Source organism: Lynx canadensis, chromosome F1 (genome assembly GCF_007474595.2).
Source record: "Lynx canadensis isolate LIC74 chromosome F1, mLynCan4.pri.v2, whole genome shotgun sequence".
Classification (NCBI taxonomy): domain Eukaryota; kingdom Metazoa; phylum Chordata; class Mammalia; order Carnivora; family Felidae; genus Lynx; species Lynx canadensis.
The window spans coordinates 32,195,873-32,220,704 of NC_044319.2; the positions used below are offsets into that span (position 1 = coordinate 32,195,873).

The 24,832-nt window shown below is 46.7% G+C and overlaps 1 protein-coding gene and 1 pseudogene across 1 annotated transcript in view; one reads left to right on the forward strand and one right to left on the reverse strand.

Moving 5' to 3' along the window:
- The window catches only part of KCNH1 (potassium voltage-gated channel subfamily H member 1), a 387,521-nt gene that overhangs the window by 352,817 nt on the left and 9,872 nt on the right, over positions 1–24,832 (forward strand).
- LOC115505499 lies at positions 2,449–13,649 on the reverse strand (annotated as a pseudogene).

Sequence of the window (24,832 nt, forward strand, 5' to 3'; positions counted from 1 at the left end):
GGGAGGCCTTGGAGGGGAGATGTGATGAAGTGTATGGCTTTCTCCAACATTCTCTGTGCCAGTGAGATAGATGAGTTCTCGTCTCCAGAGCACACACTGCCCCACCTCCCTGCCTCCCCCCCACTTCCCTCCCACCTGCCTGGTAACACTCAGAGCCCCTATCCACCTACTCACAACCCCCAGACCCCTGCTGACCAGAGAGGGAGAGAGAGCTTGAGTTTGCAGCCTGGCCAGGAGAAGGCTTCTGGATGAGTCATTTGCTGTCCTTGACTTTGCAAAGCATGTACAGAAGAACGGACAGTAACCAGCTGTTCTCCATGCCTGTGAAGAAATGAGCAAGTGAAATTGGGTTTAAATAAAAGCAGACACAACTATATGTGTGTGTGTAAAATTGACCATCAGATGATGAACTACAGAATTGACTCTGGACCTTCCAGAAGGAGACTAACATTTGGGGTTGGAAGAGCCAGGGACCTTGCGTCTCCCAGCCTGTGCCTTCATTTGTACAAAATAAGAATACTTTGCCCCACATAGGCTGCAGGGCCGTTATGACCCCAAAGGAGATAGCATGTGTCCCAGCTTTCTGTCAACCATGAACGCAACAAATGTCAGTTGTCATGCTGTTAATAATGCCAGGCATAATGGTTGCTTGCATTGAGAATGGTTTAGAAGGTCACTGACCTGAAGACAGAAGACTGGGCCAGGTGAGCCCTTGGGGTCCCTCTGATTCTAGCATCACTCTCTGTGTCCTTCTGCCTTTGTTATCAGAGGAGATGGGGCTGCTGGGAAACAAAGGAGGAAATGAGAGCATCTGGTGGAAAGGGCCTGAGGTATCTAATCTTTGGGGCTTAGAGACTGTGATTGGAAATGGCCAGGGCATCAAGATTCCTCCTATCTAGACATCAGTGCTCCTCGGCCCCTCCCTTCCCTCAGACTTTCCAGCAGGAGGCAGGAAGGGCCCCTGCCATTCAGACATGTCCTCAGGTGGTACCAGAAGCTTCCCCCATCCTTGATCCAGGGAGATTGCATTGTGGTGTCTGCCCTGGTCCAGGCACCTTTCCCTGACCAGGCGTTGCTTCCTGGGCATTGGCAATTGGCAGTGTTAGTGATCGCAGAGTAATGTGCCTCATCCATCAGAGGGGCCGTCTGCTGATGGGGTGCCCTCTGTACTCCAACCCCGGAGTCCCAGCTCTGCACACAGACCTGGTGTCTGGATTCCTGTCATTCATCCTAGCCACTGGCCTCTGCCCTCCTGCTTGGGGACTGGGTCATTCCACAGCAAAATAAGAAACTAGGGGCACAAACCCAAGATTACAGGTGTAGCCTAAGAATGGACCTTTATATTTTAAAATCAGGTATTTAGTGAGCACATGCTATGTGTCCTGCACTGTGCCTGGATCTGAGAGCGACACAGAAATGTGAGACATCGTCTCTGTCCTTGGAGATCCCGCAGGAGAGTAGGAAGACAGCATTTATTCCTGATTTCTGTAGAAGCTTCAGTGAAGAAAAACATAATGATGTGATCAAATATATCTTAGTAATGTTAATAAGCAGTGTTTATTAAGTGTGCAGTAGGTATGTGTTAGGCACTTTACATGCATCCTTTCTTTTCATCCTATAATAATCCTATAAAGTATGTGGGCATTGTTATTAGCTCTATTTTACAGATAAGGAAACTGATATTCAAAGACATTACAAAAACTTGCCAGACATGTATGAGAATGCTTGTTTCCCACACCCTTATCAACAAAGCAGATTGTCAAACTTCAGGATTTTTGCCTGAGAGTTGAAAAAACGGTACCTCATGGTAGTTTAAATTTGCACTTCTGTTATGATGACTGACATGTGGCTTTTCTTCATATGCTTTATAGTCATTTAGATTTTCCTCTTCTGTGACCTCTTTTCATATCCTTGTCCGTTCTAAGAATTGGAATGTTTTTTTTCTGATCAATTTCTAGAAGCTACTTTTTGTTTATATAAATACAGATAAATATCTTCCCATTTTGTCATTTGTCTTTTAATCTTGAATATGTTGTCTTTACAGAATTTTTTTTATATAACCAAAAATTTATTTTTGGAATAAATCCAGCTTCTGGATTCCAGATTAGTTAAGAAGGGCTTCCTGTGGTCTCTTTAGGTAATAAATTGCGTTAAATATGGGGGATTGGACATTGGTATCTATTTCTCATTTCTCCTTGAAAACCCAATGAAATGATAGTAGAGGTTTTGTTTTGTTTTGTTTTGTTTTGTTTTGTTTTGTTTTGTTTTGTTTTGCAGTAGGAAACATTTTATTCCCAGGCGCTAAGCAGCCCTGTGGCCACCAGCCAAGAGCGTCTAGACTGGGCAAGGCCAGTCCTCATGGCCCAGCCCTGGGAGGCAGGGACTGGCAGTCTGGGTTTGTTCCAGAAGGGTTTTGGCAGAGACAGAAGCATGCGGGACAAGGAGGGGTTACTCCTTCCGGAATCTCAGGCACTTGTTAGCTGGCATGTCCACCGTCTTCTCCAGGAGCAGGCCACTGGCTTGGCCCAGGTCCTCTGGGAGGACCGTGTCTGAAGTCCCTACTCCAGGCTCCTGCATCTAAGGGCTAGTTCAGAATCTTCGTTACTTTGTGGAGTGATCTTGCCGTTGGTTTCATAGGGCCAGTAGGTGATCAGCGGCACCATGGGTTTCAGCAGGTGCCCTTCTGCTCTGAAGAGCCCCTTGGTGCAGTTCGGGGGGCTGATGTGGATCACACTGATGCCAAGCAGCAGGTCCAGTGACCGTGGCAGGATCCCGCCCCATTGCTCCCAATCCTGGCTCATGTCCAGGTATAGCAGGGCCATCACGTGGGATGGCCCTGAGCCTGAGTGGTGGCAGAGATTCTGCTGTCCAGGCAGCGCTGGTCCATAGCTGCCATTCGGTGTGGGGGCAGGGGGAGGCCTGCACGAAGTGGACCCTGAGCTGGTCAGGGCCCGAGGCCACCTTGTGCCCATGGACACCACACACGCACAGGATGGGCTACTTGTTCCTCTTGGCAGCCGCTGTCACCAGCAGTGCAGCCGGCCTGCCAGGAGCGTAGTCGGACCTAGTGAAATGTGTGTGTGTGTGTGTGTGTGTGTGTGTGTGTGTGTGTGTGTGTGTTTTAAAGATAGAAACCTACAAGGACAAATAAGAGAGAATGAGAGAAGAGAGAAGTAGCAGATAAGTAGTGTGTGTGTTTTAAAGATAGAAACCTACAAGGACAAATAAGAGAGAATGAGAGAAGAGAAAGTAGCAGATAAGTAGTTTCAACAGATTTTTTTGCAGATGGAAGGTGGATGGAGGAATGGTAAATGCTGTAGGAAAGTGAAGAAACCCACAGCCCAGATGCAAACATGCAAGGATGAGAAAGGAACCTTCCCTTTCTCTCAAAACTCAAGGAAAACTCTGGCCTTAGGGAGGGGGAAGAAAGGGATACAGCAGCTAAAACTAGGAATGGGGGGGTGGTGGTTTAAAGTTTTGATCTGATATCTAAGATCTCTACCTCATGTAGCCAGGTGACTCCAGAGCTAATGCAGGGATCAAACAAAGGACATAAAATGTATGTATCCCTGAAATAAAGTAGGATTCTATAAAAGAAATAATCAAAATATGAGCAAGAACTTTTGTACCTTAAAACACAGGGCAGCAGAAAATTTAAAACATAATAATTTTGGAAGATAAAATCAAAGAAATCTTTCAAAAGGTAAAAAGACAAAAAGAAAAAAGGGGGAGGGGTGATAAAATTGAAACATCAGTCCTACATTTTGGTTCATAGGAGTTCCAGAAAGAAAGAAGATAAAAATTGAGGAGAGAAAAGCTGTCAAAGAAGATAATGTAAGGACCCTTTTCAGAGTTGAAGAGCAAAAATCCTCAGGTTGCCAGTCATCAAGTGTCCAGCTCTTTGAATAAAGAAAACTCACATAAAAGCATATCATTGGGAAATCCCAGAGCTTCAGGGGATTAAAAATAAAAGGCCTAAAAACTTCCAAAGGATGTTTGGGGCGCCTGGGTGGCTCAGTTGGTTGAGCGTCAGACTTTGGTTCAGGTCATGATCACACCACCGTTCATGAGTTCAAGCCCCGTGTCAGGCTCTGTGCTGACAGCTCAGAGCCTGGAGCCTGCTTCAGATTCTGTGTCTCCCTCTCTCTCTGTCCCTCCCCTGCTCATGCTCTCTCTCTCTCTCTCTCTCTCAAAAATAAATGAACATTAAAAAAAATTAAAACTGTCATAAGGATGTAATTGTTTACATGCAAAAGATTAGGTGTCAGAGTACCTATCTCAATAGTAACACTGACATACTTTCAAAATTCTGTTGGAAAAATATTTCATCCCAGAATTCTGTATCCAAACTATTAGTCAAGAGTGAAGATAAAGACATTTTTAGGAATTCAGGGATGCATATTATTTTCAGGGCATTTTTCTTGGGGAACCACTGTAGGGTTTGCTCCTATGAAATGAGAAGGAGACTAAGAGAAAATAGCAGTTGTAGCACAACAGTGGTGGGGGGGCGGGGAGATCCTGAGCCTGGAAAGCAGCCAGACCAGATGAGAGCAAGGGGACAGAGGGTTCCAGAAATGGTATCTGTAGGGGAGAAAAAGTGGAACTGGTTATTTAGAAATATAGAATATATTATTAATGGACATAGTATAGAGGTATCAGAATGTATGAAATAGTGAAAGGTTCATGGACAACCAGGCTGATTTTTTAAAAATTGAGATAATAATTAACTCCAGGTAAAAATAAAAGTTGTATATATAAATATAAATACTTATATTTATATATAAATTTATATTTATTTATTTGTGTATATATAATATATACATTATATATACATTGTGTGTGTGCATGCGTGTGTGTGTGTGTGTGTGCATATATACATATCTTGTCCAAGCATAAATTGCAGAGCCAAAATTCAAAGCTGAAGCTGTCTGATCCCAAAGTTGGTGCCTTGCAATCTTATAGGGTAACAGTGTGTAGAGTAACTGTGTGACCTTAGTAAGCCGCCTCCTGGGCTTCAGTTTCCTCACCTATAAAGTAAATAGGCTACACCAGAAAACACAAACCATACATGAAATGATAGAGAAATTTGATCACGTCAAAGTGAAAAATGTTGGTATGACAAAAGAGAGCATAAAAAACTATTAAAAAACAAAACTATGGACTAGGACGGCAGTTAGCAAACTGGCCTGACTCAAATTTGGCCCACCACTTGCTTTTATAAATAAAGTTTTATTGGAACACAGCCACTCCCTTTCACTTATGTTTTGTCTGGTTGTTCTTGCACTACAAAGGTGGAGTTGAGCAGTTTTGACAGAGATGGTATCGTGGGCCTCCAAAAGTAGAAAATATTTATGATTTTTCCCTTTGCAGAAAAAGTTTGCCAACCCGTAAACTGGGAGATTTTCGAAATGTATGTAAACAGCAAGAAATTAAGACCTAAAATATATAAAGTAAGTTGACAAATCGATATGAAAAAGACAAAAGAGAACACAGGATTAAGGTGGGAAAGAAAGGCAGTAGATGGTGATGTTGATCTCCAGGCAGAGTGCCTCTGAAGGAACCGGGGGGGTTCCTGGGCACAGATAGTCTCCAGACCCCAGCCTGGGAGGGGACCTCACACACATGTGGCCACAGAACCCTGGTGAGGGAGTGAGGCTTCCCCTGGGCACTGCCCACCTGCTGCAGGGACTGTGGCAGGGATTTGTGAGTCCTGCCAGCGGGCAGTGGGGAGTCTGCTCCTCGTTTTAAGGACAGGAGTGCTTTGCTCATTCCCTGCTCACAGCTTCTGTAAGCCTCTCGCTTGTCACTCCCAGTGCCCTTGGGAGAGAGTCTAATTGTTGCAACCATTGTATATAAAAAGATATGTCCTGAGAGCAATACCTTCGGTGGCTTGTTGCTTTCCAATTTGCCTTAATTGGCTCGTGTGTTGGCTGGCTGATTTTCAAGGGGCAGCAGGAAGAGAACTCTTCCTAAGTGGGAGGGGGCACTGGGGCCATCAGCTCCCTGTTCATGCTTTTTCAGCCAATTTAGCCTAATCCTGGGAGCCAGCCACTGAGGAGTGGCTGAGTTCTTGGCAGCTGGGCAGGAGGGAAGCAAAATTAACCTGGGTTTGTGAGCTCATACCTTAGGTTCAAATATGCTCTATTTATCAGCCAAATAAACTCTGAGCATCAGTGCCTACTTACAAAATGAATGATAATAGTTGTAGTCCAAGCACCAAGTACACTCATCTGGTAAGGTTGACATGTTTGTTTTATCCAGGAAAAAAGCATGCATAAAATGTCCATCGGTGAAATAGTTTTGACATGTCATGGCAAGTTGGGAATGGGGTGGGAGGAGCAGAGAGCAGTGCACGGGAACTTGGGGATCCTGCCGGCGCGGGCAGTGAAACTTCCACCACCACCAGGCAGACCACTCTGGTTCTACTTCCCTCCTTTCATTATGCAGTGACTTCCCCGCATACCTGAGGACCAGCCTACCCAGGCCTGAGGGGTTCCATTCCTGCCCCTAAGACAGCTCATTTAAGCTTCTCCTGTTCAGAGCAGGGCTCTGTCTTGGCCCTTCTTGGGCTCACAGGACGAAGATGGTCATCTGCCAGGCTTCATCTGGGCAGCTCTGTGTCCACATGCCCACGTCTGAGCTCCTGTGGTCTGGGTGGCGGGACTGCCCTTCCCACTGAATCGGTGACCCGGGGGGGCCACATTCACTGACCATCAGGTGGTGCCATGAGCTGTGTGCACCTTAGATCTCATTTAATTCACACACCCACCCTGGGGGGCACGTTGCTCTCTCTATACCAGGTACAAGAATGACACAGAGAGACCAGCTTTGGAGAGGAGAAGGTCCACAGCATAGAGACAGAGCGTGCAGGCCGACATCTGGCCTGGAGACTCAAGCTTACCTTCCATGTGTCTGTTACATAGGCTGGGAGGTGAGAATGGGGAAAGGAAAGTGACTCCCACTTTCAAGTCCCTGTTTTCTTCTCCCTGGTGAGAATCCAGGAGGAGGAAGGGCCTCGAAGGGTCTGCAGGCTGGATGGCAGGCAGGTGCCATAGCCCACAGGCTCCAGTTTCAGACAAGGCTGAGCTCGGCCCCGCTCTCACAGTGTACCCTCTCTCGACCTCAGCCTGCTCATCTGTGTAACGGGATTACAAGAGTGGCTACCCCGTGGGGTTGTTGGGATTCACTGAAATGATGTGTGCAAAGTGTTTAGGACAGCACCTGACGGACAGGGAGAGCACAGCGCCTGGCGGCCACTGTCATTTTCAAATGATTCTGGGCCCCCTCTGTGGGTGCAGCCCTGGCTTGCTCCCTTCCGTGGTTTTGGTACTTGAGTGCTCACTTCTCTGCCACGTCTTCTCTGCCCTTTCTCTTGCTGTTTCTTATTTCACCGTCCCTGTGAGGCCCTTCTGCAAGGGCTGCTTCTCTTTCTCTTCTGCCTTCTGTCCATCTTGTCCTGTTCTGTTCTGTCTGTTCCCCTTTTAGGGCCTCTGTCCCTCTCAGAAGCCCGGTTCCCCTGGAACAGAGCAGGCGTCTTCATGACAATTTCTCCTGCTTCCAATGGATCCCATGGCCCCTTTCTTGCCCCCTGGGGATCTCCATAGCCTTGGGGGGGGGGGTCAGAACAGACCAGTGGGACCGGTTTTGTTGCACTTTTGCCACCTCTGCCCTGTGTCCCCGAGAAAGCCAGGGATCCTGCAGCGTCCCTGCTTCAAGTCCGTGGGCGAGCATAGGCATGGGATGGAAGGAAAGATGGTCCAGATGTTTAGCTTCTGGGGCAACTCAAATGCCAGAAGTTGTTCCTGGAGTGAAAGCTTCGTCATAGAAACGCTGAGAAACTGAAGGCCAGATTCTGCAGCCCGACAGCTCAGCCTTCCTTTGTTGTATTGGATTCGGGAGCAATTTCTGCCATCTGCATATGGAAATAAGGAGATACAATCCGTAAGCTGTCTCTCTGAGTGCCATGTGCTTACGATGGTCTCGTGTGAAAAAAGTCACAGAGAGAAGGGGGTGGAAGTGGTGTAGCCACTTGATAGGCAGCACAAAGCCCTTAAATGTTGCACGTCCTGGCTGTGTCCTGGCAGGAAAATTGCCTCTCCCAGAGGCACTGATGTGGTTGACCCCACCTGGTGTGGGGGCATGGCTGATGGGACAAGAAGAGGGTGCGTGGCCTTTGGGAGATTGCACGGCCAGGTCCAGCATAGATCCACAGGCAAAGAGGAGGGCACAGTCCCTCCCTCCATGTGGGTGAGTGGCAGCGGCACGAGTGTGCAGTCTGCTCGGTCAGTCTGGGGCTTTATGTGAATGTGCAGCTGGGGAGACAAGTTATTGCACTTGCTCCGTGGGAGTGAGGAGTCATCTGGGATTGAAAACACACATCCCATGTCTGCACTTGGTAAAAGGGCCTTCTGGGGTTGCAACAGAGGTGGGTGGGTGCGTACTCCTGAGGGCTGAATTGCCTTCTCAGCCCTCAGGCTTGGAGCCTGGTCCCACCCGGTAGGGAGGCAGCACTGGGTGTGGGTAACTGACATTGGTCATACTTTACCATTATCCCATTAACCCTCAAGGGCTTTCAGTGCTCATCCCGGGATAAGCGCAAGACCTGGTGCAAGTAGGTGTCTTGCCCACGTTCCCTGTGTTCAGTCGCCAGCAAAGTCCTCTTAGCCCCAGGTGCTGAGCTCTCTCCAGAGCCCTGGAGATCTCCCCAAGGCAGCTTTCTGAGCCCTTCCCAAGGCTCCTTTCCTCTGGAATCTGCAGGGATCCCAGCCCTGGTGGCAGAGCTTGAATATCAGCCAGCTTGGGCTCTGGTCACAGTTCTGTAGACTAATTGAGTAAACAACGAAGGACCTAACCCCTCTGAGCCAGAGTCCTTCATCTTTGAACGAGGGGTAATAATAGTTCCAACCTCATGGGCCTGCAGTTGGGAGTTAGATAAGGCATGTAAACGCTTAGCACTGGAACTGGCTCAGGCGACGGCTGTGAGTCACACAGGCCACAGCTGGGCAGGGGGTGATTCATCCAAAGACTGGGTGTTTCTAAGACAGATTTGGGTGAAAATCTGTGTCCTCCTCCCCTGCACAGACCTTGTGCCTACTGTTTTCTGGAAGCTTTAGGAACAACAGATCCTCTGAATGATGGGAATAGACTGAGCAGAGAGGAGGAAAGAAGGGGACCCCCAGTCCTTGTAGCGAAGAGAACCAAGAGAAAATCAAGGCCTTGACGAGCCCTTACAGGCTCCAGAGAGAGGAGCCAAGGTGCTAGTGACACTGGCAAAGGTGACATTAGCCAGGGTCCCCAGCCAGCCCCCACAGGCAGTCTGTGGTGAATAAAACAGACTATGAACACCAGGTGGGGACTCAGTCCTCTCCTTCCCACGCACTGCTCCGTTTCAACTTAAACTTTTTCCCCCTTGGCTCCTCTCCCTGCTGCACTGAGGGTCCAGTTGGGAAAATAGAAATTACAACCACACTAATTGTTAAGAGAAGATTTAAATCAGGGAATTGGTGTTAAAGGCTGAAAAAGGGAAAAGATGTTAAGGGCGCCCAGAGACTAAGAACTAGAAGCAGCAGGGGCGCCTGGGTGGCTGTTGTTTGAGCACCAGACTTTGGCTCGGGTCATGATCTTACGGTTTGTGGGTTCGAGCCCCTCCTCAGACTCTGTGCTGACAGCTCAGAGCCTGGAGCCTGCTTCAGGTTCTGCGTCTCCCTCTCTCTCTCTGCCCCCCTCCCGTGCTCACACTCTGTCTCTCTCTCTCTCAAAATTAAACAAACATTAAAAATAATTAAAAACAAAAAGAACTAGAAGCTTCAGCAGTTCTCCCACAGATGGGAACACAGAGAGAGGCATTATCACATCCAAGGAGGCTGGAGGAGGCCTCCGGTTTCCTCGAGGGGCACTCTGTGCTGCTAGTGTTCACACCTCCAAGGAGAGGCGCTGCGTCCCTGGTGCCAAGACATCTGAGACACCCCCGGGGCTTGTCCCCCGGCTCTGGGGCTGGGACCTGATTTGGGGGTGCGCAGGGGGTGAGGAGCGCCACGGAGGTGTGCTCTGACCAGCACGTGCACAGGGGGGCTACTACTGCTGCCCCGGGGAGCAAGCAGAGCTTGCTTGGGGAACACCACAAGGGGCCTCTGGGGGGTGGGGCTCAACTGACCACTGATGATCGCACAGGAAGTACAGGAGCTGCGAGCAGGAAGGAGGCTTCTTCCCTCCTCCCCCTGCCTTGCAGTCCTGCTGGGGCCCCTGCCATGGGCAGAACCTAACTAGAAGCCAGCTGCCCAGGGAGCCTGGGAAACGTGGGTGGCCAGCTCCCAGCTCCAGCATCTCCAAACAGAGTATGGAGGGTGGATTTGATGCCGATTATCAATAAGTAAATAACTGAGGCCTACAGCATGCACACACACACACACACACACACACGCACACGCACCCTGGAGTGTGCTGTCTCCTTTTAGCCTCATGGTGTTCCCCAAGAGATCTAGTAAAGGGTATTATTGCCAAGTGATAAAGACAAAACCAAAGACCAGAGAAGTTCATTGATCTGCCCAAGTCAGACAGTCAATCACCAAACAGTCATGGAATATCCGCAGGATGCCAGGCATTGTTGTAGCTCCGGGGCCACAACAGTGAGCAAGACAGAGCCTGTCTCAGCAAGGACGCTGGTATTGTAGCTGGTGGTGTGGGGATAGTGGGAGTGGGGAGACGATCAAAGCACACTGGAAGACAGGTAGGCACACCAATAATCTTAGGCACTGAAAACAAATGCTGAGCGCAGTGTGAACACGTCAAGTGCTATGGGGGGGCAGGGGTTAGGAGAGGTCGACGCCCCAGGGGATAGAAATAGCAGCTGAATACCAAGAACCCAAGTGCATGGCCAGTGGCCATTCCAAGTCACCCTCACCTCTGCAAACTGGGAGCTGTGCCCCTCCCCCACCCTGCTCCCAGTGGGAAAGTTCTTCATCAAAACACACCGTGCAGAGCAACGAGTCTGCGGGCACCTCTGAGTGGCTGCTGTGGCGAGGCCAGGTAAGGGGAGCACAGGGCTTGAGCTGTCGGAGGCAGGGCCGGGGCCTCAGCTCAGGAACCAGTGGTTGGCCTCTCCCAGGGGCAGAGTGGTAGTGGCCCAGCCCGTGCCCCAGTCCATGGCTGAGGAAGGGGGCCATGGCAGCCAGTCCAGCCTCAGCTTGGTAGGGATTGTGAGAATATGATAGAGGCACACGGGGTCTAAACCACCTCATGGACTCATAGGAGAGGAAAGACAATGGACTGTCACTTCCCAAGGGGAAGGCTCTTTTGTTTTCTTTACATGCGGACCAACCACCTCATGCGTATTGTCTGTCTGCCCGTATTCAGTAGACACTGCATAAAGGCTTTGTGAATGGCTGATCAGAGCTGTCTCCTCATGGAATGAGGTTTTGTAGAGAGTGTCCTCTCTCCTTATGACAGAGCATGAGGCTTAGGGCCACAGCGAGGAATTCAGGTTAGGTATCAGGAAGGAAGTCCTGAGCGTGGGGAAGCTCGGCTTGCTCTCCTGACGGGCAGGGGCACTGCCCGACTCCAGGGTTGATTCACATGGTTTGTCTGGTGTCAGAGAACTGGGCCCCTTTCCAGCTCTGGGATCTGGGGCCTACAGCTGCAGACCCATAGCCGAGTTCCTTCCTAACAGGAGGAGGGGACCTGGCATGGCTGTGCTCCCCACCAGTGTTCCTCCTGCAGGCAGAGGGCTCAGGCAGCACAGACATAAATACCAGAGGGCCAGGAAGAGCTATTTTTGTCTTAGATCCAGTGCCTCAAGGCCTCTGCCCAGGATGGGACTCCGGAATGGGGAGGGGGACCATGATGCCTGGTGCCCAGGAGGGAAACACAGAGCAAAAGAGAGTGGGTGTAGCTGGTGAGGGGCTCCGTGTGTACGCATAGAGCTGGGGCCAGCTCTCCAGACGAGCCCACATGCTTCGTTCAGGGTGCTGTGCTGGCAGCTCCTGAGGGGGCACAGGCATCTGGGGGCTCATCAGAGAGAACTGGCCCTCACTCTGACATTGTCCCAGACTGTGTCCTGCCTCTGCCCACCCTGGTGTGAGACACTTCACTGTGCAGACAATTCTGATGATACGTCTGTAGTTTAGATGTGACTGAGACGCTGTGGACACCTCATGGAGGGCAGAACTGACAAGCTTCCTTGGTGGTAGAACAGCTGCACCCAGTGAGCAGTGGGGCCCCCTGGACTCCTGGACTCGATGGTGTTGAGATTCAGCATCCTAAAATGGGGGTGTTAACCACACAGTAGAAAATTGTTTATTGAGATGGTCAAACCCTAGAATAATCTAAATAGTGAAATTGTTACAACCATTATTTTACACAACTAGATGATTGCATGAATCTAAGAGCTGTTTGCTCTAGAGCCTAGTGCATGGGACAGTGCAGCTTGCCGGCTAAAGCGGTGAGTGTCCCAGCAACCCAGTCACATGCCACAGACAGTGTGCCACGGATCATGAAAGATGACAGTGATGTCAGAGCCAGCTTTCTAGGAAAGTGCAAGTTGTCAGGATTCACAGTTGTTTGTCCATTTTGGTAGAAAACACCTCTTTCTAAGAGTGGGATAACAATTATGCAAATATATGCTTTGTATCAGAGTCTTTAATACAGAAAAAATGAAGAGAATGCAGCCAACCAGAAGATGCTGGGGATGGATGAATCTCTCTTTCATGATTGTCCCCTCCGGGTGGTGGGAAGTCCACAGTGGAGAGACATGAATCCAGAGGACATCGGGTGTAGATTTACCTGGGTGAATGACTTCTGTGTCCACCTTGGGAGGCTGTGAGGAGTCACTGATGTGGTCAAAGCAATTAGCCCCAGATCTGGTGCTTTGTTGAATGGCTGGTTGGCATTAGCCACTGTTGGGCTTGAAGGCTCAGATGAGGAAGTGAGGAGAAGCACTGGAAAGAGACTCAGATACAAGATGGTGGTAGTAAAATGTTGACCCTTCAGTGCCTGCCCTGAGTTGTCCCTTCTCTCATGGGCTCCCTTTGCTGCGGTCTCAGGGCAGACCCTTTCTCCTATTTCCCATTGCCCTTTGCCTCGGGTCAGAAAGCAAAGAGAGTATTCACCCTATGTCCAGGATGGAAAGAAACAAGGAGACAATGTGAGCAGGATTGTGTGGGATAATATGGCTGAAGGGGCATGGGGAGTGGGCATCTGCTCAGAGAAGTATTTGGTGGGTTTGATGTCTGCAGATTCCAGGTCACCTTCTACTTTTTTAAGTTGTCATGTGGAATAATGAGACCACATCATGTTAACACAATTTCACAAATCACGATTAGTGTGTCCCCAGACAGGAGGGAGGCATTATGGAGGGTATGTTGGAGGCTGAACCCTGGTTCACCGGTCTTAACCCCTTGGTATCTCTGATGCGAGAGGAAGGAGGTCCGGTCGGTAGGGCTTTGAGTCTTACCTCCACCATTTGCATGCCCTTAGGTAGTCATTGACCTTTCAAGGCTCAGTTTCTAATTTGGAAAGTGGGGATAATGACTGTGCCCAGCCGCCAGGGCCGCCGTAAGAATGGCATGAGATACCACACGTCTGGCATGCCAGACATTCTCCATCGGCGTCCGCGCTTCCACCGGCACTGTGGCCACAAACACGTCTTTCTCCATTGGTGGCATTTCTCCCTTTTGCCATTGCATGTGCTGTCCCCTGTCTGAAACCTTCACTCAAATTCTTTACCCCCTTTTTTTTTTAATTTATTTTTGAGGGAGGGGGACAGGAGGGGCAGACAGGGAGGAAAAGAGAGAATCCCAGGCAGGCTGTGTGCCTGCACAGACATGATCATGACCTGAGCCGAAACCAAGAGTCGGACGCTTAACCGACTGAGCCACCCAGGCGTCCCCCGGAATTCTTCACCTTTGACACCTGACTACTTCCAGCTCCTCCTTCCAGAATCCTCTCAAGGGTCGCCCCCACCAAGAATGATAATACACTTAACTCAGCAACCATTAAATGTCAAACGCTCTTTTTAAGGGTTTTGCTGCTACTGTCCAACTTCACTCTCACAAGAGCCCTGCAAAGCCAGTCACGTCATCTGCTTGCACAGGTGAGGAAGCCAAGGCACAGGGAACACGACCCCAAGTCTGTCTGATTTCTGGAGCTGGTGCTCAGCCCATCACTCCGCCCTGACTACACCGCCAGTGTCCACCCTCCCCACCACCCTGGCCTCCGCGCCTTCTGTTGAAGCTGTGTTTGCCAGTCTGTCTCCCAACAAGCCGGCACCCCTGGGAGGGCAGAGCCAGGCTTCATTCTCTCTAGCCACAGGTGCTGGCAGCACATGGGCTTAGCTCAGTGGGGGATGACTGGCTCTCGTCCTTCTGGAAGCCTCGACCCCTCCCTGAAGCTCAGGGCCTCCCTGTTCTGGGCAGTCCACATGTTCATGCTGCTGTGGAGAGAAAATGCAGCACTTGATTCCATAATGAGCCATTCCGAGGGGGTTAAGAACTGGCCTTTTCAAAAAGCGAAACCCAACCCACCGCCTTATCAAATCAGTCCATCTCCACTTTGTTTTTCCACGTTTTCAGTTTGTAAATGGCCCGGTTTGTTAACCTTCATGTTTTATGCTCTGCCATAAAACCAGGCAGGGCTACTGGTGGAGGGGGCTGGTGGGAGAGGAAATGATGAGGAAGGTCACGTCACCAGGGCCTGGAGGGACCTCAGGGTGGGATCAAAGTGGCTTGGGTCCATGCCAGCATAGGCCCCTGCTCTGGGAGAAGAGGCCTGCCTCCCCTTGTCATGGGGAATATGTGTATATACCTTGCTGCGTGCCCTGCTTGCAGTCGCCCAGCTCTGTGCCCTCCATTCCAGACAGCAAACCGCTTTTTGTCAGATCAAAGGAAGGAGGAGCCAAAAGTGATAGCAGGGCCTATCAGACCCCTTTCAGTCATCCTTCAGGGACCAGGGGGCTCCTCGGGTCTCCCTAGGGTCACCCCTCTGCCCCTCCTCAATCCCAGGCAGCACACAGGAGGGCCGAGCCTGGCTGGAAGTGTGGGCTCCGGCAGAGAGGTACAGGGCGGGGACTGGGGTGCTGTGTGGCCGCACTCCCGTGTGAGCATGCGTGCACAGACAGAGGATGGCAGCGTGGCTGTGACCTCACTAGTCATCAACCCAAGGGTTCTGAGACCCCAGTCAACAGATCTGGGTCGGGCTGCCTGCGTCAGAATCACCTGGGTTCTTGTTGCAAATGCTGGTTTCTGGCTGTGCTGCGAGAAATCCTCACTCAGTAGTTACAGCCTCTCCCGGAGGTTTGAAGTACAACCAGATTTGCGACGTTGATCTGGTCCAGGACCAGACTTACCCAAGTAAGTCTGTAAGTAAGGACCTGACTTAGCCAAGGTCCACAGCAGCTGGTCAGTGGCCGGGTTGGGACCCCTCCAAGCCTGTGTGCTTTCTACTGTTTATACATGTTTGGGATTGGGGGCATGTGTCTGAATCTAATAGAAACCAAACTAAATTCCTTTTGGTTTATCTGTAGTTTTCTATGATTCATGCTTAGTCTTTGTTCATTTATGTAAACCACTGAGAATTGACATTATGTGTATATTTTTATTTCCAATCTGAGCTCTTTCAAGTAACTGGGCTTCCACTCGGGTGTCCTCCCCTCATCCTCTGTGCCATCAAGGCTCCAGGTGGTCCATTCGCCTCCCCATCCTGTCTTTCCCCTACTTGTGCAGCTAGGACCCTCTCGCTCTTACTCAGTGGCCCTGAGGGGACTACTGCTCCCCTGGGCCTGGTCTGGGGCTTGGAAAAGGCTTGGGCTTGAAAGGGGCTGGACCCTCCTTGAATGAAGCCCAGAAGAAGGTCGGTGGCCCTGACTCACCTCCGATTCCAGGGGGATTGCTTTTTCAGACACATCTGAGATAGCGGCTCAGAAAGCCCTGCAGCTTGATGACCGGATGTCAATTCAGTTCAGCTCAACAACCGCTTATGAAAGGCCTCCCGGGCCCAAGGCTGTTGCTTGGTGAGCCCCCAGCGGGATGCAGAGATGGATGTGTGAGGCACAGTGGCCATCCTGCCCCGGGGCAAACTTTGTCTCCCCTACTGCAGTAAGTCAGGAGCCGCTCAGCATTCTGGGGGGCCACCCTTGCCCAACACGTCAGGCAAAGGAAAATATACGCCCCTGTGAGCCGACAGGACTCTGGCTGGCCAGGAAGGATCCAGACTTATCCTGTCATTGGTGACTGGACCCATGCCAGCCTGTCCCCAGGGTCCTGGCATTTCTGGTGGGCGAGTAGAGTCCCAGTAACCATGTCTCCAGACTGGCCCCTGTTGCCTGGCCCCGTCTACCAGTCACCATGTGAAGAAAGGTGACAGCAAGGCACGAGCACCAGCTCGCCCCTGAAGTTGTTTTTACCTAGCTGTGTGACCTCCATCTAGCACAAAACCTGTTTCATAACAAAGTGTTGAACATCTCATGTAATTTATGGAATACTATACCAAGAGGGAAAAATAGCCTGGTTGTGTGGGTACAGAATGGTCATAGTGTGTCAGTTATCTGCTCCTGTGATCGTGTAGCTGATGGGGAGCCACAGCTCACTGCCACTGCCTGGCATCATGAGAGAGCATCATACCACATAGTGATAGCCCCAGAATAGATCCAGATGCAGAATTCCAAGTACCGTTTTTTTTTTTAATTTTATTTTTAATTTTTTTTAAATTTACATCCAAATTAGTTAGCATATAGTACAACAGTGATTTGAGGAGTAGATTCCTTAGTGCCTCTTACCCATTTAGCCCATCCCCCCTCCCAAAACCCCTCTAGTAAGCCTCAGTTTGTTCTCCATATTTAAGAGTCTCTTATGTTTTGTCCCCCTCCCTGTTTTTATATTATTTTTGTTTCCCTTCCCTTATATTCATCTGTTTTGTTTCTTAAAGGCCTCATATGAGTGAAGTCATAGGATTTTTGTCTTTCTCTGACTAATTTCACTTAGCATAATACCCTCCAGTCCCATCCACGTAGCTGCAAATGGCCAGATTTCTTTGTTTTTGATTGCTGAGTAATACTCCATTGTGTGTGTGTGTGTGTGTGTGTGTGTGTGTATCTATATATATCTATATATATATATATATATATATATACACCACATCTTCTTTATCCATCCATCCATTGATGGGCATTTGGGCTCTTTCCATACTTGGGCTATTGTTGATAATACTGCTATTAACATGGGGGTGCATGTGTCCCTTCGAAACAGCACACGTGTATCCCTTGGATAAATGCCTAGTAATGCAATTGCTGGGTCATAGTGTAGTTCTATTTTTAGTTTTTTGAGGAACCTCCATACTGTTTTCCAGAGCGGCTGCACCAGCTTGCATTGCCACCAACAGTGTAAAAGAGATCTTCTTTCTCCGCATCCTCGCCAACATCTGTTGTTGCCTGAATTGTTAATGTTGGCCATTCTGACAGATGTAAGATGATATCTGAGTGTGGTTTTGATTTGTATTTCCCTGAGGATGAGTGAAGTTGAGCATTTTTTCATGTGTCAGTTGGCCATCTGGATGTCTTCTTTGAAGAAGTGTCTATTCATGTCTTTTGCCCATGTCTTCACTGGATTATTTGTTTTTTGGGTGTTGAGTTTGATAAGTTCTTTGTAGATTTTGGATACTAACTCTTTATCTGATATGTGATTTGCAAATATCTTCTCCCATTCCATTGGTTGCCTTTTAGTTTTGCTAATTGTTTCTTTCACTGTGCAGAAGCTTTTTATTTTGATGAGGTGCCAGTAGTTCATTTTTGCATTTGTTTCCCTTGCCTCTAGAGATATGTTGAGTAAGAAGTTGCTGCGGCCAAGATCAAGGAGGTTTTTGCCTGCTTTCTCCTCTAGGATTTTGATGGCTTCCTGTCTTACGTTGAGGTCTTCATTCCATTTTGAGTTTATTTTTGTGTACGGTGTAAGAAAGTGATCCAGGTTCATTCTTCTGCATGTCGCTGTCCAGTTTTCCCAGCACCACTTGCTGAAGAGACTGTCTTTATTCCATTGGATATCCTTTCCTGCTTTGTCAAAGATTAGTTGGCCATACGTTTGTGGGTCCATTTCTGGGTTCTCTATTCTGTTCCATTGATCTGAGTCTCTGTTCTTGGGCCAGTACCATACTGTCTTGATGATTACAGCTTTGGAGTATAGCTTGAAGTCTGGGATTGTGATGCCTCCTGCCTTGGTTTTCTTTTTTAAGATTGCTTTGGCTATTCGGGGTCTTTTCTGGTTCCATACACATTTCAGGATTATTTGTTCTAGCTCTGTGAAAATGCTGGTGTTATTTTGATAGGGATAGCATTGAATATGTAGATTGCTTTGGGTAGTATCGACATTTTAACAGTATTTGTTCTACCTATACAGGAGCATGGGAACTTTCTCCATTTTTTTGTGTCTTCTTCAATTTCTTTCATAAGCTTTCTATAGTTTTCAGTGTATAGATATTTCACCTTATGGTTAGATTTATTCCTAGGTATTTTATGTTTTTTTTTGTGTGTGTGCAACTGTAAATGGGATCGATTCCTTGATTTCTCTTTCTGTCACTTCATTGTTGGTGTATAGGAATGCAACCGATTTCTGTGTTTTGATTTTATATCCTGCAACTTTGCTGAATTCATGAATCAATTCTAGCAGTTTTTTGGTAGAATCTTTTGGGTTTTCCTTGTAGAGTTCCATGTCATCTGCGAAGAGTGAAAGTTTGACCTCCTCCTGGCCAATTTGGATGCCTTTTATTTCTTTGTGTTGTCTGATTGCAGAGGCTAAGACTTCCAATACTATGTTGAATAACAGTGGTGAGAGTGGACATACCTGTCTTGCTCCTGACCTTAGGGGGAAAGCTCTCAGTTTTTCCCCATTGAGGATGATATTAGCATTAGGTCGTTCATATGTGGCTTTTATGATCTCGAGGTATGCTCCTGCTATCCCTACTTTCGTGAGGGTTTTTATCAAGAAAGGATGCTATATTTTGTCAAATGCTTTCTCTGTATCTATTGAGAGGATCACATGGTTCTTGTCCTTTCTTTTATTGATGTGATGAATCACGTTAGTTGTTTTGCGGATATTGAACCAGCCCTGCATCCCAGGTATAAATCCCACTTGGTCGTGGTGAATAATTTTTTTAATGTATTGTTGGACCCAGTGGCTAATATCTTGATGAGGATTTTTGCATCCATGTTCATCAGGGAAATTGGTCTATAGTTCTCCTTTTTAGTGGGGTCTTTGTCTGGTTTTGGAATCAAGGTAATGCTGGCTTCATAGAAAGACTTTGGAAGTTTTCCTTCCATTTCTATTTTTTGGAACAGTTTCAAGAGAATAGGTGTTAACTCTTCCTTAAATGTTTGGTAGAATTCCCCTAGAAAGCCATTGTTTTTTTGGGAGATTTTTGATTACTAGTTTGTGTTCCTTACTGGTTATGGGTCTGTTCAAATTTTCTATTTCTTCCTGTTTCAGTTTTTGTAGTGTATGTGTTTCTAGGAATTTGCCCATTTCTTCCAGATTGCCCATTTTATTGGCATATAATTGCTCATAATATTCTCTTATTATTGTTTTTATTTCTGCTGTATTGATTGTGATCTCTCCTGTTTCATTCTTGATTTTATATATTTGCGTCCTTTCCTTTTTATTTTTGATTAAACTGGCTAGTGGTTTATCAGTTTTGTTAATTCTTTCAAAGAACCAGCTTCTCGTTTCATTCTGTTCATTCTCATTCTCATTCATACTGTTTTGTTTTTGTTTTTTTTTTGGTTTTGATAGCATTAATTTCTGCTCTCTTCTTTATTATTTCCTATCTTCTGCAGGTTTTGGGTTTTATTTGCTGGGTTTTTTTCAGCTTTTTAAGGCATAAGGTTAGGTTGTGTATCTGAGATCTTTCTTCCTTCTTTAGGAAGGCTGGATTGCTATATACTTTCCTCTTATGACCGCCTTTGCTGTGTCCCAGAGGTTTTGAGTTGTGGTGTTATCATTTTCATTGGCTTCCATATACTTTTTAATTTCCTCTTTAACTTCTTGGTTAGCCCATTCATTCCTTAGTAGGATGCTCTTCAGTCTCCAAGTATTTGTCACCTTTCCAAATTTTTTCTTGTGGTTGACTTCGAGTTTCATAGTGTTGTGGTCTGAAAATATGCACAGTACAATCTCAATCTTTTTGTACTTGCTGAGAGCTGATATATGTCCCAGTATATGGGCTATTCTGGAGAACGTTCCATGTGCACTGGAGAAGAATGTATATTCTGCTTTAGGATGAAATGTTCTGAATATATCTGTTAAGTCCATCTGGCCCAGTGTGTCATTCAAAGCCATTGTTTCCTTGTTGATTTTTTGATTAGATGATCTGTCCATTGCTGTGAGTGGGGTGTTGAAGTCTCCTACTATTATGGTATTACTATCGATAAGTTTCTTTATGTTTGTGATTGATTTGTATATTTGGGTGCTGCCACATTTGGCGCATAAATGTTTACAATTGTTAGGTCTTCTTGGTGGATAGACCCCTTGATTATGATATAATGCCCTTCTGCGTCTATTGATACAGTCTTTATTTTAAAGTCTAGATTGTCTGATATAAGTATGGCTACTCCAGCTTTCTTTTGTTGACCATTAGCATGATAGATGGTTCTCCATTCCCTTATTTTCAATCTGAAGGTTTCTTTAAGTCTAAAGTGGGCCTCTCGTAAATAGCATGTAGATGGATCTTGTTTTCTTATCCATTCTATTACCCTATGTCTTTTGATTGGAGCATTGAATCCATTGACATTTAGAGCGAGTACTGAAAGATACAAATTTATTGCCATTATGATGCTTGTAGAGTTGGAGTTTCTGGTGGTGTTCTCTCATCCTTTCTAATCTTTGTTGCTTTTGGTATCTATCTATCTATCTATCTATCTATCTCTATCTCTATATCTATCTATCTATATCTATATCAAGATATAGATATAGATATATAGATATTTTTTCATCTTTTCTTCCCTCAGAGAGTCTCCCTTAACATTTCTTGCATGGCTGGTTTAATGGTCACAAACTCCTTTAATTTTTGTTTGGGAAATTTTTTATCTGTCCTTCCATTCTGAATGACAGCCTTGCTGGATAAAGAATTCTTGGGTGCATATTTTTCTGATTCAGCACATTGAATATATCCTGCTACTCCTTTCTGGCCTCCCGCGTTTCTGTGGATAGGTTGCTGCAAACCTGATCTGTCTTCCCTTGTAGGTTAGGGACTTTTTTTCCCTTGCTGCTTTCATGATTCTCTCCTTGCCTGAGTATTTTGTGAATTTGACTATGATATGCCTTGCTGATGGTCAGTTTTTTTTTTAATCTAATGGGGGTCCTCTGTTCTTCCTGGATTTTGATGTCTGTGTCTTTCCCCAAGTTAGGAAAGTTTTCTGCTATGGTTTGCTCACATAACCCTTCTACCCCTATTTCTCTCTCTTCCTCTTCTGGGACCCCTATGATTCTGATGTTGTTCCTTTTTAATGAGTCACTGATTTCTCTAATTCTTAAATCGTGCTCTTTTTCCTTAATCTCCCTCTTTTTTTCTGCTTCATTTTTCTCTATAAGTTTGTCCTTTATATCGCTGATTCTCTGTTCTGCCTCATCCATCCTTGCCACCGCGGCATCCATCCATGATTGCAGCTCAGTTATAGCATTTTTTTATTTCATCCTGACTAGTTTTTACTTCTTTTTTCTTGGCAGAAAGGGATTCTAGTCTGTTTTTGACTCCAGCTAGTATTCTTATTACCGTGATTCTAAATTCTGGTTCAGACATCTTGCTTGTATCTGTGTTGGTTAAATCCCTGGCTGTTGTTTCTTCGTGCTCTTTCTTTTGGGATGAATTCTTTCATTTTGTCATTTTGAAGGGAGAAAAGGAATTGATGAGGCAGAAAAATTAAAATTAATAAAATTAAAATTAAAAATATTAAAACTAAAACACACACACAGACACACAAATCCAATAAATGATGCTAGGTCCTAGGTGTGTTTTGGTCTAGGTGTTGAAAGTGGTTTGACAGATTAGAGAAAAAAAGAAGGATGGGGGGAAAGGAAATTGTTTGAGAATTTGAAAAAAATGAATACACTGAAGTAGACTAAAAAGAGATGATGGGAGTAAAATAGAATTTGAAAAATTTACACAAGAGTAAACAATATAATAGAAAAAAAAGAAAAATCTTTTTAATCAAAATTAAAATTAAAAATGAATTTTTTTCTCTTTCTGTATCCAAGAAAAAAGAAATGAAAAAGAAAAAAGAGGAAAAAAAAGGAAATCGTTTGAAAATTTGAAAAAGTGAATACCCTCTAGTAGATTAAAATAAAATGATGGAAGTAAAATGGAATTTGAAAAAAAATTACATAAAAACAAAAAATATAGTAAAAGTAAAGAAAAATATTTTTAATGGAAATTGAAAATAAAAATGAAGTTTTTCTCTTTCTGCATTCAAGAAAAAGAAATGAGAGAAAAAAGAAAAAGAAAATTGAATACATTGACCTAACAGATTGAAATAGGACGGAAATTACTTCGTTTTCCCCTAGAAGTCAGACTATGAAGCGCTTTATAGTCCATAAACTAAGCAGGCAGCAAGACTTGTGTTCTTGAAGAGCAAGATTGGCCCAGTTGGGTGGGGCTCAGTGTAATGGCTCCATTCTCCATGGCGCTGCTAGCCTACTGGGGTAGACTGTTGTGCCACTCGTAGGTGCGTATCCACATGCACAAGAGGGGTGAAAATGGCGTCACCCAGCTACCTAGTCTCTAGTATCAGAACTCTGTTCTCCCCAATCCGCAATCGTGCACCCGTCCTCCATCTTCAGCTTTCTTCAACTCCCTGCTTTTTCACTGGCCATGACCAAGCCCCAGGCAGAACCTCTCTCCTGAGTTTTATCTCAGATGTGGCTCTTTGCCCTGGCCCCTTGCTTCTGAAGTACTGCGGCTTTGACCCGTTCCACCCCTCACTGAGCAATGGCCAAATGTCGGCTGCACCCAGGAACCCTTGCTGGACTCTGCTGCTGCCGGACTGTGGCCAGGTGCCAGCCCGCCCCAGAAAAAGTTTGCGAGATAGTGTAGCAGCAGCGTTTCAGGGATTCTCACAACACACATCTGGCACCAGGCTTCACAACCTTAACGACCTTGTTCCAGCACCAGCAAATGTGGGCATTCTCTGGGGTCTGTTGGGACCAGGGGGCCTCAACAGTTTCTACCAAATGTCCTTCCAGCCATGGAACCGCTTTTCCCCGTGTGGCCTAAGAACCTCCTGGACCCCACTCTACTCCTGGGGATTTGCCCTTTCCACCAGAGCACCGCCCGGTATTGAGCTGCAGAGTTGCAGACTCTGCACTCCCCTTGTTTACAGTTTTAATGGAATTTAAACCCTCTCCTTTCTCCTTTCTCCCTTTTTAGTTTAGTCCCTGCAGCTGTTTCCAATTTTCCACTTTCTCTCCAGCTGCTTTTGGGGAGGGGTGCTTTTCCTGTATTCGACCCCCCCTGCCATCTCTGTCCTCTCTCCCCCCGCAAAAGCTGCTCCCTGCCCACCGCAGCTTCTTGCTCCCCGAGTTCCCCTCTCTGTACCACATACCTGCTGAGTTCTGTGGTTCAGGTTGTGCAGATTGTTGTGTTAATCCTCCAATCCGTTTTTTAGGTGTGCAGGATGGTTTAGTGTTGGTCTGGCTGTATTTCATGGACGTGAGACACACAAAAAACTTCCATGCTGTTCTGCCATCTTGGCTCCTCCCTTCCAAATACCATTTCTAATGAATGTATATACTTTAGCACCATCATAACATCGAAATATAAATCAGGGCCCATCTGTTCACTCTATGTGAACATATAGTTCAGAAGCATATCAGTTGTGCATAGAGAAGTCCACTTGTAATCTCTCTCTCTCCATGGGACCATGAATATCAGACACAGATGTGTGTGTGTGTGTGTGTGTGTGTGTGTGTGTGTGTGTGTTGGGTGGCATACACATCATTTCTTTCACCCTAGCATGGGCTCACAAACAGGGAAATGGCTGTAATTTATTCACTGACATATTCAGTGAGTCACTGACCACTGATTAAGCACTATATATATTAGGCATGACACCAAAGATGAAAAATAAAAAACTGAATAAAGCATTGTGCCTGCCTTCAGAGAGCTTCCCCCAAAGGAAAAGACAAATAAGCAAAGTGTTTCTTTTCACAAGGGTTGCAGTGATCTTTGATGGAGGTCTGTGTGGCTGCCCCATGTTTGCTACCAGCAGGGTCTTTGACCCGGGGTGGGGAGAGAGGCTCGTTGGGAGTACATGACACCTAAGCTAAATCCTGACGCTCACATAGGAGTCAGGTTGAATGGATGGGGCAGGAGATGAGATTGAATGGAGCTTCAAGTAGGTGAACAGGGCTTTTTCAGAACCTGAGATTACTCAGTAAGGATGGAGCATATAGAGTAACTGAGGGGTGGGAGGCAGGAGAGTTAATCATGCAGCTTTGTCCGTCCACTAGGGGGCGATGGAAACCCAGAACCCCACACTCTGGCTCAGCAGCAGGGTTAGAGATAGGAGGCAGCATCTGACTGGAACACAGCATAGGAAATGGCCTTCTCATCCATCAAGGTGATGCACAAATACAAAGGGCACCCATCCCCCACATGGGGGTGGATTTCAGTGTTTTCCAGAGGGATTTCTAGGGAACACTACTCTTTCAAAACAGGGAGTCTAGGGGAAAGCGTTCAAGAAATGCCATATGCAGTAGTCTCCTCATTCATCAAAGACGCATTAACATGCTAAGACTCTGAGAAGTCCTGAAGTAAAGCAGCCAATTTACCATTGTGGTGTGGCTCAAGTTTATTTTATCTTGAG